The following is a 15,196-nucleotide window of genomic DNA, read 5'->3' as shown; positions in this document are numbered from 1 at the left end:
CTAGAGCATCCCTTGAATCGGCTGCACACATCCCTGTGATGGTGCACATGAACGCTTGCATGAATCTGGTCAGAAATGGACATAACATGCAGATGCAGACACATCAGGGCAAAGGGAGAAGGGTTCCTTGTCTTGTTTTCTGTCTAACTGCATCTGTGATAAAGCTGGTTGAATCCGATGCTCTTCCTGAGGTTCTAGAGGGTTCTCAGGAGCTACTACTGTGACGAGTCAGGTCCTGACGGATGAGAGAAGCCGGCCATTCTCAGCCCCATCTATACTTAATGAGTAACCAGAACTGGAGGGTCATTGGGACGTGTTTACTGCAACACTGGGGCTAATTAGACCGTGAAAGTGTCACACTGTGCTAAATTACTTATATTCTTGCCCCTCTGTGTGATGTATGGATGTGTGTGTGTGTATCACTATGCATTTTCAGAAGAGCGAGTGAGATGTATGTGGATCTCTTTGTGCATGCATGCATGTGCTGTGTGCCAGGGCTGTGCGTGGGCGTGTACCTTTGCTGATTGTGTAAGAGAATGTTAAATGCATACATCCATAAGTTAATATCAAAGGGATGAAGCAAGCTGCTCATCATCAGGATAGACGAGAGGAGAGAGGGGAACGTGCAGAGAGCCAGTCAGATTCAAAAGGACAGTGCTGCACCTTGCAACCTGTGCTCTAGATGAGCCTGGTATCATCTCTATTGGTGTGTCAATGGCAGTGGCCTAGAATTCACTATTAGCAGTAAGGCTATAGCTGTTTCTTCACCTTATACTGGCTAGACTCTTCTTGAATCAAGTTGCTTCTTAAAGGCTTAAATTTACCTTGCACACTGAAAACAACCAGATTTTCACTGCAGTTGTGAAAGCAAGTTTAGATTTGGCCTATTGTTTTAGTACCAATTTGTACGCCTTTTTAGTACCATAAGATTAATTTTATGATAAATGATAAAGCTCTGGAAATGTTAAATGGTTATCTCGGGTTTAATGGGAAAACAACACCTATTAAAATGCATTTTAGTCACCCTTTTCTCTCATATGCATGTTACCCAGAAAATTGTTCCATTTATCAAGCAAAGTACTTAAGTGATTCACTTTTGGGAAACTCAAGCATAAATAGAGACACTTTTTCCCACAAGGTGACAAATGTCTGGTGAAGAAAAATGTTAAATCCAAGTTGAATACAACAATGCAGTCACGTAGTAGTGCATCCTAGGCGCATTAGTCAACTAAATATGGTGCTCTTGGAGGTAGAAAGAAATCTAAAGCAACTCTAGCTCTCCAAAAGGTCTGTCAAAATACTTGTGAAATACTTCACAGGTTGGTTGTTATTATTTCAGCCAGACACAGACAGTCAGTATCTATCAGAAGGATGCCAGCAACAATTGCTGATTGCCAAGCCCTTTTTTCAGTATGGCGCAAGAAATGGTTCGACTACTTCCAGTGTCCTTACACTTACTTTGCAGTCAGGATATTCTGTAGAGTCGTACATAGCAGTTCTCCATGCCCTTGTGCATGAAGTCTTTTTCCTGGTTTCAGTGCTCCCCTGTGGGTTTGTCAGAGTACATGACAATCATGGTCCCCAACTCCAACTTCCAAGAACACAGGTTAACAGGAAGACTGACATGCTGAGCCAAGGCATCCATCCACCAAATTACTACCTTTTGCAAGGAGAATGAAGGACAAGCAGATGGAACAGTATCTGACAATATCTTCTTTCTGATCAAGTTATCAATTGCAGATAAAAACCTGGCATAGGTTGGTGTGTGCCAAATGGCAGGCTGGATCTTTGTCTCAGCCAAGAAACTGCCTCTTATGACACAGATGGTGGTTGAAATGAATGGCGCCTGTGAAAACGTTTGCTACCAATATCTCAGGTCTTCCAGGGTGCCCAGTTTTGGCCAGGCACACATTTTAGTGACCAAAAAGCCTCCAGTGCCAGGAAGATGGGTGTTTTGGAGTCATTTCAAAGGATGCAGCATGGCAGAGCAGTGACAGGCTTGATTGCCATGCCTCAAAGCAGAACGCCTCCTCACCCACTCTTCAGCTGTCAGAGTCAGACAGGAAGAGTTACCTGTCAACCTCTTGGACTGAGCAACTGTTTTATGATATGCTGAGGTGTCCCAGCTAATGGAGGCTTAATCTAGGGACTTGGGAGTGTTGTCATTGGCGAATGGCATGGTGCTCAACTTTGGGCAACCTCTCAAGGCTTGGATCTTGAAATAAAGGGGGTGCATTTAAGATGGACCCCAGAAGTTGTGGAGAAAAATCCCAGAATGCAGCCCACCATTTCTGTCTACAAGGCAAAATGGCTAGGATTTCATCAGCAGTATTAAGAGTGCAAGTTGACCCAGAGAGCTACCCATTCTGCTCTGTTCTCCCTTTCCTGTCTGTCTCATTTTACTATTAAGGTGTATGCATCACTGATCTCTTCTTGTCATGTGGGGTTTAGAGAGAGTTTATTTTTAACCACCCTCTGCTGAGTTTGACTGAGGCCGCTGCATTCTGTGGTACACTCCTCTGCCCCTCAGTGAAAATTGCCAGTTTATACCCATTGGGCAGGCTCCTCTAAAGCTGTTATCCATCATGACAGCATTGCAGTGTGCTCTGACAACTGCTAAAAGTGTGAATAAGTTGTGTGCCCTTTCATACCATCCAAACTACAGGCTTAGTCAAGGGGACTTGAGAAATACTACCTTCAGACAGAACCTTCCCTTTTAGCCAACAAATATTAAAAGTTTCCATTAGATAGGGTTCTCCAAAGCTGTTATCCGTCATGACAGCATTGCAGCATGCTCTGACAACAGCTAAACATGTGAATAGCTTATGAGCCCTTTCGTACCACCCAAACTACACACTTAGTCGAGGGGACTTGAGAGACACTACATTCAGACAGAACCTTCCCTTTTAGCCAACAATTATTGAAAGTTCGTTGAAAGTTCAGGGGGTTCAGTTTCAGTGTTTTGTATCCTCAGGGGGTAGAGAAATGAAAAATAGCATCATCTGTGTTCTGTGTGAGCTTTGGCATGATATGCACTCTGCATTACTTTCTCTACCTTGTGGACAGTGTTGCTGGTAAACCCCCTAAGGCTCAGCCATTGGCTGTGCAGGGGTATCTTGGAAGGGCCTCCTTCGCTGTCTGTCTTCACTTAAGGAGTGCAACGGCAGTCTTGCTCAGTGGAGCATCTATGAGGACCCCTGTGTGTTAGCATCACAGTTGAGGCCCTGCATATTTTCAGGTTTAATTGCTATGTGACTGACACGTGGGCTGCTGTCAACCAGTTGTCTGTCCTTGCTGTGTAGCAGACTTTACCTGGGTCTTAGACCAGACTTCCTCTCACTTGGTCTCCAGCACCTCCTGCAGCACAGACAGATTACTGCTCAGTGAACAGTTGGTGTGGCCTTGTCACTTGGAGTAGGACACTGCAGCCTCTTGCACTTTGCCCAAGTAGCCTGGTTGGCAGCTGGTAAGTGCCACTTGCCTACATGCAAATTTTAAATGCAGATCCATGACGGCAAGTGGCCAAGCTGTTAGAGCCCTGTTTGACGGACAATGCTCATAGAGCATGGGTTAACAGTTCAGGAAGTGCAATAGGCTAATGAGTGTATGATGAAATGAAGAAACTGCAAAATGTTTGATAAGAGTCTGCAACATGCAGATACATTTGAACACATGTTGTTTCTTTGGCCCCTGGAACTCTTTGACACTGACCTTTTCCTTTATCTAAAACTTAAAAATTATGACCTGAATCTACTTTGAGACTCTGCTCCTGTCCTATAAAAGTGCTGTGAAAATTGATTTTAGGAGTTGTAGCCTGTTTGACTTGATAACTTGAAACTGAGCAGCTCCCAGCAAGCTGACGGGCCCATATGTGTCAGGTTTATTTAGCTGACCAGACAAGGTGGTAGTATCACCTTCCACCTCCACACCCACTGTCCTCAGACACCATACAGTATCTCCTCATTATGTCAGGTCTGATATGCAAAGTAGCCTGGGGAATGACTGTAGCAAGGAAGATAGAGACAGGGGCCATGTTTTTGTGTATGTGTATGGGGAAGGATGTGTGTTTGTGTCCTTCTCTGTCAGCATTTGTGTGTCTGGATGGGCTCCCCAGCCAGTGGCAGGACTGTTGCTATGATTTTACATAGAGAGGGTATCAAGTTCAGCGTCATCTCCCCAAACAGATAAACACACACCTTATCCGCCTCTCGCAGGCGCAGCCTCACATGCTCAGAGCGGGCTCAATATGGAAATGTAGTCAAATGGCCAACTGGCATTAGTGACAGGATAAGAGACGACAGAGACTTGGTAGTTAGGGTGATTCTCCTGCCTCACAATTTAGATACAGGCTTCCTTTCTTTTAGGATGCAGATTGTGTTTGTTTACTGTAAAAGCACATGTGCATTAATGTCTGTGTAAACACAGGCGCATATATATATGTGTGTGTGTGTGTGTGTGTGTACACATGTTTCACTTGAGCATACACTTGAATGTGTGTTGGCCTTGTTTACTTCATGTGTGTATGTGCATATCAGGGTGTGTGTGTTTGTGCTGGACGCAGAATCAGTGGAGTGAGAAACAGAAAGCTCACCCAGCCATTTGGCTGCAGTCCTAATTGGCTGTGCGCTGTTGACAGGATGCTGACAGAGCACATCGCACAGACAGGTACTCTGTTTCTCTCTGTTTCATCTTCTGGGTTTGTGAAAATATTTCCTCAGAGGAATTCCCTGCGCTACTCATTTTCAGGCGTAAAAAAAAAACTTAAGTGTTGCCCTTTGACAAGTTACAAAGCTTGTTGTTTTTCCAGTGTTTGGATACAGAAAAAAAGGGAATGGAGAGGCAAGAGATAGGCCAGCCTTAATGAGATTCCTTTCTGGGCCTGGGTGGTTTACTGTTTAGTGACCTGCTTGGCCTCTGAGTGTGTGTGTGTGTGTGGGCAAACACATGAACACACATGCGCTCACATTTACACATTTTTATAGACAATGAGCATTCACACAAACATATAGTGGGATTCCTCTCATGTAAACGATATGTGCACTAATATAGACACCACTTCAAAGTGCTCTTTAGCTTTGCACTGAAAACAGAAAGACAAACATCCTGAGTTCAGATAATCAAGAGTATAACTACTCATAATGGCACACTTGACCCTGTGAGGAACACACATGCACGCGCACACACACACACACACACACGCTGGGCTTTTGATGGAAAGCAAAGAGAAGGATGTGAGTAAAAGAAGGGGGAGGGGACGTAAGCAGCATTTGAAACGAACCATGTCTAAAGGACGGGAAAGATTGCCTGCCTCAGGGTGCTTTTACCCAACACTTTACTTTGATGGATCACAATGATATCACTTAATGCACTTCGTACTCTCTCTCTCTGCCGCTCATTCATAAATACATTTACTGAATCTGAGATCCCTTCAGGTGTCTTTTCACATTGTGTATACTTTATGTGAAGTTATGTCATACACTGTATGCCTTCCAGAGGTGTAGCTGTGCTGTGCTCTGTCAGCCATGTTGGCAAAGAATAACATAGAATCATCATGTCCATAAGTCTAGACTAAAGGATAAAGGAGATGACAGGTCTTTGCCATTGGGGCTCCTGGGTTGTGCAACAGCTTGGCTGAGAAAGCTAGCGTAGCTAAATCAGTGTATTTTTTACATTTTGCCCAGGTTCTTTTTGCTTTTTACAATCTAATTTTACATAAGAAAAATCCATTTCTAGAGAATAGAAGATTGACACCATTCTCATGTGTCTCCATTAAAGCTTAGCTTAGCAAAAGTCCTGGAAACAGGAGGAAACAGCTAGCCTGTTTCTTTCCAAAGGTGACAAAATCTGCCAACCAGTACCCTTAGAGTTTTCTAATCAACACGGTATATGTCTTGTTTGGCTTCAGTCTCAACTACAGTAATTGCTTGGCAGTTGGTTCTCTCAGCCCAGAAATAGTCTGACACTTTGCTGCATTCATGCTGTCAGCAGACACACTGAGATGGTGACTGTAGTTAACATTCTGCTGCTTAACATCAGCATGTTAGCATTTAGCTAACATACAGCCTCAGAGCTCCTAGTGTGGTGTAGACTTTTCATTGTTAATAATGAATTACAACATGATTGTTAGATAAATTCTAACATCTAATGGGCTAACTAAAGTCCAAGTTTCATGATTATTACATCAGAACATTTTATTAATTGTGTACTTCTTTCAAGGAATCTTCCAGAAAAAGCAGGAGTCTAATGTTGGAGGCTCATGGGAGGCTCTGCAGTGAGAGGAGCTGAGGAAGAAGCTTAATTCCCTTAAAGAAGAGAGGGAGTTTAAAAGGTGAAACTGCTGTCGGGCTGAGTGCAGAGAGGGAAACAGGACCGGAATCTTAGACCCCCACATTTTTAAGTACAGTCTCTGTCTCCTTTCTCAGTGTTGTGCTCTCTTGTCTCAAACTGCCTCTTTAATGATACATTACTTTGTCCATTCTGTAGCTTTTCTCTCTCCCTCTCTCCCTCTCTCCCTTATATTTTCTTTCATTCCTAAATCCTAGCCCCTCTTTCTATTCTTAAGTTTTTTTATGACTTAGTAATCAACAGTAATAATAAGGAGCAGCTCATGATTCAAAGATTTTATTGGTATTTCTCTAATTTGCTGACTGAAAAGATGGCTTAGAGAGGAAATGACTTGAAAGGCTTTGAGGACATAAGATCACCCAAGTTCAATGTGCTCAAAGTGCTGAGAGTTCACCTCATGTTGCTATAGATAGGTTTAGCATTTTGAAATATTCAGGTGATGTTCCAATTTTAATAAAGCTCTACCGCCGGAACTGTTAATACCAACTGAGCAAATAGCATATGACGTGTGTGATCCCTTGCTTTTTTCCTTTAGAGATGTGTGTGTGTTTGTGGTATTCACTGGTATGTGTAGCAACCTTCAATTTGGCATCTTCCCATATTACAACCACCTCTGGGGTGTGTGATTCCATGAAAGAAAATATAAAGACAATGATATAAAGCCAATAACATTAAATATGTGTTGTTGTTACTTAATGCACTGAAGAGCTCATTGCAATGCATTTCTTCCCTCAGAGAATTCATTCAAATAGCTTTAGCCATAGCACTTGCCCCAATGGGATACAGCTAAATAAATTTCATTCGTTGTCAGCAGATATGCAGAACAGTTACAGTGCAGTGGCTCAGAATCATCTTTGCATGTTTTCCATTGGTGTTGTCCACAACAGGTAGTTTATTATATGGCAACGCTTCTGACTGTTTCGCTGTGTGTATGAGCATCATCTTTAAGATGATGTTCTCCAGGATTATTTTCTTGATTTAATTTTATTTTCAGAAACATCAGTGTCAGTGTTGAGGGTAGTAAACATTACACCTACTGAACATCATGAATGTTAGCATTGATGGTGCGGCATGTTAGCATAATGACAAAGCATTGCTGTGCCTGAGTACAGCCTCACAGAGCGGCTAGCATGGCTGTAGACTCTAAATCTTATTGATTAATTGTTGCAGATTAATCAACTAATTGTTTCAGCTCTACTCCATTTATTTACAGTAATACAAACTGTTGACACTGCTTAAAATAAGTCCAAAGGAATTTTCCCAGCAGGACCTAACAAACTAGAATAGCTGATGTAAAGGTATCATCAGTTTTATATCAAACAGTGATAGTACGCAGTTATTTTCCTTTATATATAGTTATGATGGATCCAGTTATGAATCTGTCCTCTGAGCTCTACTATCACAAATATCTTTCAGATAAACCAGTTAGTGCAAATGAAACCTACACACAGTACACTACTGATTTCCAAAAGCTAACCTGTGCCTGTGTCACCCACATTCCACTCACAACGCCACATCAAATGCACAGCTGTGAGCTGAGCAACGCTGCCAGGGGATCACAGAGTACAGCAGTAACACGGGAGGTACTTGTCAATGTCTGGGCCCATAGGCTTGGCCTCGTCACAGCTCTCCAAAGCTGACATCAGATTGGCTGTCATCTCCTATTTATTATCAAGAGTCTGCCTCTGTACTGTCGAAACTACTGTAGCAACTCACAACTGCCAGAGTTGAAAGGCAGGTGCTGAACACGTGGTGCCGAGCCATTCGAGGACATGATGAGAAGCACTGACTCATAAACACAAGAGAGAACACAGTGTGAAATTGTCCAAGTGCTGCGATGCCTCTCCAATTCAATTCATTAGGTTATGCAGAGGTCGAGCTCATTACAATTCTTGCATGTGTGTGGTTGATAGGGTAATAATGTGAAGAAGAAGCAGCTGTCTAAATAATCCAAACTCACTGACTGTGCTGAGCATTTACACATTTGAATGTCATCTGAGAAAGAAAACTTAGTTGCACACTACACACATAACATGTTTTATATGTTTTTGAAGTAGGCTTAGTTTAAGTCTAAACCCTAGTGTCTGAACCCCTAATATATAATATGTGCATATGTCCCATCCAATAGAAAATAATGTTTTCCATACATTCAGATAATATGTAGTAAGGGGCAGGGTAGTGTCCAAATTCATGTAGATTCCTAAGAGTTCCTAAGAGAGCCAGAGTATTAAAACTAGTGAGAGGTACAGTGAATAACACTGATCATTTCATTACAATACAATGTTCTGCTGGGAAACCTCAGTTCCTGACATTCACCTGGATGTTACTTTGACATGTACCACCTACCTGAACATTGTTGAAGACCAAGCACACCCCATGCCAACATCTCCAATGTCAGCCCCCAGCGTCAGTGCCTGCCACACCAAATGCTAAGAGCCCAAGGTGTTGACCTGGCCTCCAAACTCCCCAGTTCCCAGTCTGATCCAGCATCAATCCAGATCAATCTGTATAATCCTTAACAACAGCCCTCAAAGGTTTGTGTGTTTTGTTGAGTAAGAGTGAAACAATTTTCTCCACTACACATCCAAGGACAGATGCTGAATTACAACATGACAAAACCTGGACCCCCATGAAGGGAAAGTGAAGATGTGGACCTACATGAAAGCATGTAGGTGGCTTTAAGTTTGTGTGTGTGTTTTCGACATTTGGATGTGCGTGGGCAGGTGGATGTCAGAGAGAGGCCGAGAAATGGAGAGAAAGAGAGAGAGAGAGAGCGAGCGGCACGGTCACGCATGCATACTGTACAGCACGAGTGTACTTGTGTGTTTTTTTTCGCACAATGGGAATTTCTCGGTGCTGATCTCAGCGAATTCTGTTGCGTCTCCAGCAGTGTTGGCAACATGAATATTCATGAGGTCCTCTTGTCTTCGGTAAAAGCCTCATGTTGTTCCACCAGGGGCTGCTGGGAGTGAGGGGTGGTGGTGGGGTTGTCGGTGAGGGTGTGGGTCTTTGTGTGCACTTGCTGAGGTGAATCAGTGTTCCACTGCAGGTTCACCCTTTGGTGTGTGTGTGTGGGGTGGGGTGGGGTGGGGGGGTCGTGCCAATCAAGACTGTGTTAAGGCTCTTGCATTTTACATACATGTTTGTATTCCCGTTACTGTCTTTTAAAGTGAGTTGGAGACATGGACACTGGTAACGTGGTTAACATTTTGTCTGGTACCTGATTTATTTCTCATGTACCTGTCTGTATGTGTTATTATAACATACAGATAGTTTTATATCATTAAAAACACACACATACACACACTATGTGAATGTGTTGAGAACCAGCCCTCAAGCTCTCTATTTATGAATAAGTAAATAGAATTTCCTGTCCAGCAGTGACTCCATTTGCCTCAGCCCAGCCCACTGCTTCTAGCTATTTTTTTTCCCTCACATGGTCCCCTCTAACATCCACACATACACACACCTATTACCCCTTTGGCTTAACAGGCCTACTTTCACCTCCAGCTGCAACAGCGCCTGTATGCCTGCATCTTCCATTCTTATGTAACGCTCAGAAGGAGGGCAAGCAGAGGAGCAGGCTCGCTCTGTCTTTATGTGCTGCCTTCAGTGAGCCTCAGTGATGCCCAGGGATGCGTGTTAAGCCCCACAGACTGTGTGCTGGAACATACATAAAGACAGAGCGGCCCTCAGATGAAAGCACGGCCCCCTCTACCTAACCCATCCATCCAGCCACATACATCTTTAAAGTGGAAATCAAGAGGCTGATGTGTCTGCGTCTCTTTATAAGGAAACATTCTGTTCCCTTTATCTGTCAGCGAAGTAATGCAGGGGGCTGGGGGAAAAAAATGGCTTTTATTGTGAAATGGATGCATCCTTTAATGGGTTAGAAGAGGGAGGGAGTGAGAGAGATACTACATGAGCAGGGAGATGCAGAGAAAAGAGAGAGGAGGCACTAATGGAATCCACCAGCATCCAATCATTTTCGAGTCCAAATAATACCAATAGGCTTTTTATAGTGACAAATTTGCTCTGCTTCTGAGGCGATTATAACTGTACACAGTCTGATGTAACTATGCCTTATTACAGCATAGCAATAATATGAGTGAGCACTTCCAAAAAGGTTGCCAGTCGGATTTTCCAGTGGGGTTATTAAGAGTACATCTGCCCTCATTAATGTTTCATCGGGTCAGGGCTAACAGCAGCATCACCAGAAAACTGCAGCCAGTCTTAACCACCTACATGAATACCTGTTATCAGCACTGATCAGAAACTCAGCACTCGGCACGGCTACAACATCCTGGGTTATACCTGGGCCTTTCTGTGTGGTGTTTGCTTGCATAGACTTTGCATGTTCTTCCCGTGTTCACATGGGTTTCCTCTGGTGTCATGTTTCCTTTCACAATATACAGACAAGGCAGGTTAGCTGAAATGGAAACTAACATTTCCAATAGGTGTGAATGTGAGAGGGGAAGTGTTCAGATAGTGCTGAAATGAGAATTGCTTAATCATTTTAGTTATTCGTCAAGCAGAAACGCAAAATGTTTTCCGGTTCCAGGTTCTCAAATGTGAGAATTTGCATATTTTCCCACTTTCATATCATTGTAAACTGAAGATCTGTTGATCAGAGAAAATGAGCATAAATGAGTGGTGTTGCGGTGGACTGCATTATATTCATGTTTGTTATAGAGTGAACAAGATATTAGAAACACTGCTCAATATAATGTAGTGTGGTTCAACAACAATGCAAAATCTCTCCCTCTCTAACCATGTCAATCAAACATTAACATTATATTTTTGTAAAGGCAGATTCATGGTGGAGCTGTTGTATTGGGTTGCATTAGATTATAATAAAGTGGGCACAGAGTTCTAATTCTCTTATCCTTACATAAGGAATTTAATGAAGGCTTTCTACAAGGCACTTTTTTCTAATTTAACAAACTGTTATTGTCCAGGGGACAACTGTGTAGCTTAGGAGTCTGGTCAGGGACCTTTGACGCATCTCTCAATCCCTCATTTCCTGTCATGTCTTTCCTCTGTGTAATAAAGGAATAAAAAGCCAAGTCCTAGAGAAACGTAAAACAAAATACACAAGCAGCTGTACAAGAACTTCAACAAAATAAAAATACTTAGCAGTTGTTTTCTTCATACTGGGACCTATCTGAAAGAATAAGTAAACACGCTTTCAGTACTGTCTTCACAGTTTACTGTTGGGTCTCATTATCACTGTTCTGTGTCACTGACCCCGGTCCTGGTCGGTGCCTCTTGCGTACCCAGGCTCTGTGCCCATTGGCCCTTATTTGCCCCTCTCACTTGTTGCCCCTCTCCTGAGACTAATCGTGAGCCTCTAAATGTTGGCCTGTGGCTGCCCCAGCCCTGAGCTGAGCTCTAACCACAGGCTGGTGAGTTCACCTGCCCTCACCAGGCTACAGCCTCTCTATTATTCATCAGCCATCTCAGGTGACCTCTCATAAACACTCTATTATCATTTAGGATCCGATGTCTCATTAGCGGTCCATTCAGCTTCCTCAAATATTGCTTTTGTGACTTCAGAGGCAGCTGCCCTCACCCGACCGATTGATCCTTGGATGTCTGTCATTCGCCAGCCGGCGCCGCCGGGCAGTTGTGATTGGCCCTCGACGAAGAGTACAGGTGCTCCAGCGGAAACTGAAGACGCCTCGGCCTGTGGTGGCGAGTTTCAGCAGGCCACTGCTGTCGTCTCAGGTTTTCATCTTTAAAGTCCCCCCACAGGTCTCCTTGGTAACTGCGGCTGCAGTGCGTTCTGCCTTCACCCCAGCCCACCACCCCCACCCATATCTCAGGCACTCAGCTCAGTGGCATTTAGTAAACAGTCATGCAGTGTGGGGAGGGACTGAGGTGGACGTGAGAGACGAAAGAGATGTGTATTTATAATGTGACTCTCTGTAACCCGGGGGAACATAGAATAAAAGGATAATTTCAGGTCAACAAGCTGTGCCTCTGAGTGTTTAGCCTTTGACCCTCCATTAGTACTGGACTGGCTTCATTGGGCCAGACCTTTGTCTGCTTAGATTGGGCTCTCGACACACTAAATACTGCAGCTCCATTACTATCCAGTTTGCCTTGAGCACTCTAATAAAGCATGCTTTGATGCTTTTGTATAGCTTTTTATTTTCCATCCCTGAGTAGACTCAAAATCTTTAACAAAAATGATTCCTTCTTCAAGAAGAAAGATTTCAAATAAGTCTTATGGGCAGAATTTTAGCCTTTTTCAGCTCCTTGTTTTGGTTTAATAGATTGAAACTGCACCAAATGACAGACTAGGTGGTTTAAAACCTGTCGAAACAGGTATCAGGTTCCCTTTCCAGTAAATGAGGATATATTGTACAGACAACTGAGCAAGAGGAGGTCTCTTATACACACATGTGCAATGTATACACATAAACGCACGTATCTACACCCAAACACTTGATGGTTTCCAGCACCATTTTGATGTTTGGCGGCATAGCCTTTACTTTTCTCAATGTCAGCTAGAGCTGGGCCTTTATTAGATGCTCCACTCTCCTCCACAGTGTTTTCAAAAAACAAGCCAGAGAGGCTGCTAATTAAGGGCCAGGCTGCTGTTTGTATTTAACGAAAGAATCCTCCTCATTAGTTCGTCAGGCAGTAATTAGAGAGAAGACAGAGAGAGAGAGAGAGAAAGAGGATGAAAAAGTGACTGATTCTGCTCAGCACAAGGCATTATACTGTACATCAGTGAGGGTGAAAACTGACCTGAGAATTGTCAGTGAGTATATTGAATATATTATTTCTCTCTTTAACTGGGAATGATGAAATAATGACACAATGAAATAACAACTAGTCATAATATATTAAACTCTTCTGTGACAATTAAAAAAGAATGAAGTATCTAAGAGATTGGAAGACCTGAATTGTTTAGATGGTGAAATGGACAGAGGTGGTCTGCTGAAGGACTAAAATAGGCTGCACACAGAAGAACATCCTGTGTTTTAAGAATTAAAATTTATAAAATGGTATCTCACTTTCTCTCACACAGAAATTTACAGTGTAGAGCTTTGTAAAAAATATGCATTTATATAACCATATAGACAAAAAAGGCCAATGCTTTTTAAGTTTTAAAAGAGTTTGGAGGTGTTAGAAAGTCTGGTGAATCACTTTCTGTCCAACCAAAGGCTCTTGTTTAATATGATGTGAACCACTTAGGGAAGTGTTTTAATGGTGCCTTGTGTGATTGTTTTTAACCCCATTTACTTCCATTTACATTAACTGCCTCTGTTTCCATTTGCTAGAACGACGTAAGAATGAGCCAAGGTCTGACAAGCCTCCCCAGTCACGATGACTCACATACATTTCTCAAAATTCTCAACCATCACTTTAAATCCTCAGCAAAGGCTCATCAAAGGAGGATGATGATGGCGTAACTATTTATATCAAGGTAATTCTCTATTCTGAATCAGCCCCTGCTCATCAGTGCAGCAGGGGTTCGTTTGTGTGGGGAGATGACGGAGATGGAAATCAGCTTTTGGCTGGGAAAACCATGCTCTTGCTGTTTCCAGTGGACCGGCGGCCTCAGCTGGCCAATGAGAGTGGACTGCCAGCCGCCCACCTGGTGACTAGGCCTCTGTGTGGGTGGACACGGCGGAGAGGACACTGCTGCTTTCCAGCCTTGTCTCTGTGGTAGCATCTACAGACACATATTCGCTTTCATATGCATGAGGCCTCAATATAGTTCTACGCCATGCAAAGCAAATAAATGGGCTTGCTGGGCTTTAACACATTTTCTCTTGACAACCATAGGGTCAAGTCAACACTGCATTTGTAGCCAAATGTTCATCTTTACAGTGCTCCTATTCAGAATAATAGATTCTTAGATTGTACAATCATAGACTCATTCATAGAGATTTTAGAAACTTACTGCAGTTAAAACAAAGGTTGGCCCTGTAGATCAAGGGCTCAGTTTAGATTTACCAAATTAACCAATGAGTATTATGTGATCAAATATTATTTTAGTTTTACATTTTTTATTGTCTGTGAAAGTTCAGTTACACACCTGTACAATGAATGTAATCCAATACAACAGCTCCGCTATTAAAGGATAGGTTCATAGTTTTTCAAGTCTGTCTTTACAGGTGTTTTATGTAAGTTTTTGCTATCGCTGCATAGCTAATGTCAGCATTAACAGCTGTTTACTTACCATGAGCTCCAGGCATCGGTGCAGACAAGAGCTTAGAATACACCCTTTGGGCAGCGTTACCTCTTCATCCACTTATGTTGGAGTGAGAGCAGGCTGGACACTGCAGTGATTGCAAAATAGTATTACAGGACAAGACAGACCAGGGTTAGCTGGTTAGCATGCTAACTTCAGCAGAAGAAGAGAAGTGATAGAACTAGAAGCAAAACAACAAGTTAACACTGGCATTACTTTCCACTGCTGGAGACAGCTCTTGCTAAGTAAAGGAATGAAGTTTGATGCTGAACTAGCAAAGTTTCTTCTAGACTGATAAGTAAACAGCTGTTAAAGCTAATGTTGGCTATGTGGTGATTGCAAAAACTTACATATAGCACCTTTAACACTTGGCAGGTACACTAATGAACACTGAAACAGATTAAATCATTTCTGCTGTCCATACGGGTCATTAAAAAAAACCTTTCCTAATGCACTTGAATTGAATGAAATTTAAAATGAATATAAATGTTGGGGGACAAAATCCACAGTCTTCAGTCTGTGGAAAAAGGTATTCTAAAGTTTATTTGAAGCTTATGTGAGACTTCAGTTGTGTTAGCTGATAGAATCAAGTGAGTGTCTTCCAAAGTTAATGTCTTTTTAGCATAAATTTCCCTCCTTTTG

This window comes from Lates calcarifer, linkage group LG7_1, assembly GCF_001640805.2.
Source record: "Lates calcarifer isolate ASB-BC8 linkage group LG7_1, TLL_Latcal_v3, whole genome shotgun sequence".
Lineage (NCBI taxonomy): Eukaryota > Metazoa > Chordata > Actinopteri > Centropomidae > Lates > Lates calcarifer.
The sequence above is the reverse complement of the archived record's forward strand: the minus strand, read 5'-3'. Positions refer to the sequence as shown.